Genomic DNA, 5672 nt, shown 5'->3' on the forward strand with positions numbered 1-5672 from the left:
TTGAGTACTAACCAGAAGTTTGTCAATTCAAATACACCAGCCACTCTGCAGAAGGAAGATGGGATAACCTACTCCCATAAATATTTACTGCCTCAAAAACCCAATGAGGATCCCTATGTGTCAGAACTGACTCAATGGCAGTGGGCTTGTTTTTTTGGAAAATATTTGAACATCAACCAATTCCTTTTGATACAGTGACTCTTTGTATCACTTCCATCTTATTTTGATGCTGCTTGTATCATTCAATATTTTGCCCATAAAATCCTTTAGTATTGTAAACTGAGGCTTAAGAAATGCTAAAAAATTTCTTCCCTTTTTATTTTCTAACTGCAGCTCTTTGCATATTTCATTAAAATACTTTGTCTTCTCAAGCTGCTTGTTGAAATACGTTCAGCTAATTCACATCACCATTTCTTCCATACACTTTAGTTACAAGAACAAGTTTAACAATTGCTTCTGACATCCAATTTGATCTCTTCTTCCTTTCCTGTCTTTTTAATGGTCTTTTGTTTTTTTCATGTATAATATCCTTGATGTCATCTGACAACTCATATGGTCTTCCGTCATTTGTGTTCAATGAATCAAATCTATTCTTCAAATGGTCTCTAAATTCAGGTGGGATATACTCACTGCTGTATTTGGATCTTGTGGATTATGTTTTAATTTTCTTCAGCTTCAGCCTGGACTTGCATATGAGCAATTGACAGTTGGTTCCACAGTTGGACACTGGTCTTGTTCTGACTGAGGGCATCGAGCTTTTCCAACCTCTCTTTCAACAGATATAGTCAATTTGATTCCCGTATGTTCCATCCAACCAGATCTGAGTGTGTGGTTAGTACATATGTTGTTGAAAATAAGTATTTTCCATGGATAACTCATTGATCTTGGAAAATTCTATCATGTGGTCACTGGCATCGTGTCTCTCACCAAAGCCATATTTTCCATCTACTGAAATGTCTTCCTAGATTCCAACTTTTGCATCCTGATCACCAGTAACTATGAATACATGTTGATTACATATTTGGTCCATTTTAGACTGCATAAGTTGGTAAAATTTTTCAATTTCTTCATCTTTGGCTTTAGTGGTTGGTACATAAATTTAAATATTAATATAATTAACTGGTCTTCCTTGCAGACATATAAATATTATTCCATGACTGACAGCATTATACTTCTGGGTAGATCTTGAAAAGTTCTTTATGATGATTAATGAGCCACCATTCCTCTTACATGTGTCATTCCAAGCAATGTAGACTATATAACTATCTGATTCAAAATGCCAATACCAGTTCATTTCAGTTCACTAATGCCTATGATATCAATCTTTATCGATTCCATTTCATTTTTTACAACTTCCAGTTATCCTAGATTCATGATTCCAAGTTCTGATTATTAATGGATGTTTGTAGCTTTTTCTTTTCATTTTGTGTCATGTCACATCAGAAAAGAAGGTTCTGAAAGTATTGCCTGTTCTATGTCCTTAAGATCAACTCTACTTTGAGAGGGACGCTCTTTCCCAGTCATAACTTGAGTAACTTCTGATCCGGGGGACTCATCTTCCAGATGTGTATCAGAAAATGTTTCGCTGATATTCATAAGGTTTTCAGTAGCTTTTTTTTTTTTTTTTTTTTTAAGTGGACCTGGTCACACCCTTCTTCCCAGTCTTTCTTAGTCTGGAAGTTCTGTTTAAACCTGTCTGATGTGGTGACCCTGCTGATATTGGAAATACCAGTGATGTAGCTCCCAGCATCACAGCAACACACAAGCCATGACAGTATGACAAATTGACAAACAAGTGGTGGATGAGATGTGTAGAGAATGATATATTGCGAGGTTTACAAAATAAGTTATCTAAAGAATTTTAGAAAATTGCACATAAATAAAAGTCATTTAAAACATTTCAAACAAATTTTTTAATATATTAACATGATTGATTTTGATATCATATCTGTAAATAAGACAGGTCATATATACTTGATCATTTCATAGATAATAAACCAAGGTTCCAAACAGTTGAACTAGTCTTACTGTGAATTTTCAACAGTTGCAAGTTTTGATTTTGATCTCAGGATTTTAATCAATGTATGACACTTTATTTTGTTACTGAATGTGCATATACATCTTATTAGAGTGTAGTTAGTTCAAATTCATAGCAACTTATGTACAACAGAGCAAAGAAGTGCTCAATCAAGCATCATTTTCACAATTGTATGCATACACAGACACAAATGGAATATGAGGAATAACAATACTTCATGACATTAGTATTTATGACTCTGCCATTTTACAATCACCTGAGTATAGTGAGCTTGCCCCATCCTTAGATCAACATGTATAACTACTGAGAGAAATCTTAAAGAAAATGTATGGATCCAGTTCCGGTACAATGGTGGACTACGCAGAAAGACTGCACAGATCCTCTTCTACAAAGAAAAGGGAAACCAATTAACATAGACACAGAAGATAATCCTGGACCCCTGAGCATTGAAGGGAAGGATATAGAAGTGGACTAAACCCAAACTAGCAGAAGAATTTGCATGAAAATACCAAAAAAGGAGACAGACGGAGCTGCGGTTTGGCGGTAATCCTGAATGATCCTGACGGCAAGACAGACAACTTGGAGATTCCCAAGTGGTGGTAGGACCTAAGAATTAACCTGAAAATGAGCCCGACTAGCCAGGGACTACACAGAGGACTACTGTGGTGGCTGGGGAATAAACAGAGAAGGTGAAGAGAAAGGCAGGCTGAGCTGTGGACTTTTGCCAATCCAAAGGTGCCGCCATTTTGAATGTTTAAAAGTGGTTTGACTATTTTGGATATTTAAAGAGACAGCACTCTTGCAGATTCCTGGGGCTTAAGAACATGTTCTGCTTTCCAGCAACCCAAAGAACACTCCGGACCTGCAAGATAGAAAAGGTACGATATTCCTCTTGTTACTCTTATACCCCACACCTGCTTGGTGAACAGAGGTGCAACCATCCCCCACACTCACCTACCTTCTGGGACCACAGGAACTCCACCACAGTCTGTGTGCTCAGACGGAGCCTGGATACTCTGCCCTGTCCTCCACTGATTTTTTTTTTCTCTTTTTTTAGATTAATTTTTATTTTTTATTTTTCACTTTTTTTTTTTGATGATTAGTTTGCTTGTATTTGTCTGTTTTAAAACAACTATCATTATTAATCATTTTGTCTTTTTTACTATTATTCTTAATCTTCCCCTCCCACATCCTAGTTTTCAGCATTTTTTTCTTTTCCCTGTTACTGGTTGAATTTTTTTTTTTTTTTATTGTTATTTAAGGTTTTTTTTTCCCACTTTTTTTTCTCATGGTTAACCCCATTCTTTGTTTCTCTTTTTGTATTTTTTCCATTTTTTTCCTTCATTATTCTCCTTCTATACATTTTTTCTTAGTGCCCTATCCCCAGATATTGCAAGTTTTCTTGTTTTTTCTTCTTCTTTTTCCCTTTTTTATTTCCTTTTTTGATTATAGTCCCTGTGTGATTACATGATGTGTTTCTTGTCCATGTGCTTTTAGTCTTTTCATGGTTATTCAATTGTAATTTTTGTCTAACTGAGTGGGAGATAGCAAATTTCCAGATAAAAATTTTCCCAACAAGACACAACTACACCCACACCTCCTGCAACTTCACTTACTGAGTGAGAGCCACTACCTCCTTCTCCACCAATGGACCAACCATAAAAAACTACCAAGAAGAGTCTGAATCACACTTGGCTGCTCTTCACAAACAGTTAACAGAGATCTAAATACAACAATGACATGATGCCTCAGAAACAACAGACCATCACAGTCCACACAAAGAAGCAGGATAAAGTGGTAGAAACAAGGGACAGGATACAGAACCAGAAAACATCCCTGAGGAAAAAGCAGCATTGGAACTCTGATAAGGAATTCAAAAGAATTGTATTTAGGTATCTTCAAATGATTAAGAGACAGACCATATAAAAACACAGAAAAAAGCATTAGAAGAATTTTGGAAGAAAATACAAGAACAAAATAAATGACAAAATGACAAAATAAATGAAAAATTAGAAAGGATTCTAAATCTACAGATAGAAATCCAGAAGATAATACTAAGTTGTCAGAAATAGATAACATATTGGAAGGGCAAAGGAGTAGAACTGATACAATGGAAGACAGAATTAATGACATTGAAGACAAATATATGAATACTTCTTTGGAAAAGGAACAATCAAAAAAAAAAAAAAATCAAAGCAATCCTAAGGTTCATGTGGGAAACCATCAAAAGGAATAACTTACATGTCATTGGAATTCCAGAACAGGAAGAGAAAAATAAAATCACTGAGAAAAATTTCCAAAATTTGCTGGAGGAAAACTTCCCTGATGTGATGAAACATGAGAATATATCCACTCAGGAAGTCCAAAGAACTCCAAACAGGATAGACCCCAAAAAGAAAATCACCAAGACACATCATCATCAAACTCATCAAAACCAAAGACAAAGAAAGAATCTTGAAAGCAGCACGGGAAAAACAAAAAGTTACCTACAAAGGACAGCCAGTAAGAATAAGCTCTGATTTCTCAGCAGAAACCACACAAGCAAGAAAGCAATGGGATGGTATATATAAAACCCTGAAACAGAAAAATTTTCAACCAAGAATTATATACCTGGCAAAATTGTCCCTCAAATATGATGGTGAAATTAGCAGATTTCCAGATAAGTGGAAACTAAGGGAATTTGTTAAAACCAGACAAACCTTACAAGAGATGCTAAAGGGAGTCTTTTGAAGAAAGAACCAAAAATAGCAAATAACAACCGACCATTAATACACAAGATGACATAACTTAGAAGCTACAGCTATGGACATATCCAAAGTAAAATGAGCTTACAAGATTGTAAACAGGGAACCAGAGGCATCAACTGGCAATTGAGGACAACTACAAACAAAAAGAGGGAAAAGACTGTATAGTTACAGAACTTCTAAATGGTGAAGAAGTTAAGACAGTTGCAAGATAGAAATGATTGTTCAAAATTGGGGAGAAAATTATAAATCATAGGGTAACCTCAAAGAAAAATGATAAACCTTCACATCACAATAAAAAAGAGGTCAAGCACAAATATTCAGAAAATACTAAAACAATGGCAACAAAGGAAATGATAACAGGATTCATAAACATAATGAGCTCAGCACAGAAAATAACATGGAACAAAGAAACAAGGAGCACCATGAAAAACACATACCAAAATGACAGCAACAAATTCAAACTTATCAATAATTACCCTGAATGTAAATGGATTAAATGCGCCACTTGAGAGACAGAGAGTTGCATATTGGATAAGAAAACAAAACCAATCAATATGCTGCCTACAAGAGAAACACCTTAGAGATAAACACAAAAATAGATTAAACATCAAAGTTGAAAAAAATATATCAAGCAAATGGCAAGTGTAAGAGAGCAGGAGTGGCAATACTAATTTCTCATCAAATTGGCTTTAAGACAAAACCCACCATACAAGATTAGGAAGGACTTTATATAATGATTAAAGGATCAATTGAACATGACGATATAACCAAAATAAATATCGATGGTCCCAATGAAAGAGACCCAAAATACATAAATCAGACTTTAAGAGTTGAAAAGCCAAATAGATGACTCCACAGTCATAGTGGGAGACTTTAATACACCACTT

Source organism: Orycteropus afer, unplaced genomic scaffold, assembly GCF_000298275.1.
Source record: "Orycteropus afer afer isolate SDZICR_OR568_19922 unplaced genomic scaffold, OryAfe1.0 scaffold00595, whole genome shotgun sequence".
Lineage (NCBI taxonomy): Eukaryota > Metazoa > Chordata > Mammalia > Tubulidentata > Orycteropodidae > Orycteropus > Orycteropus afer.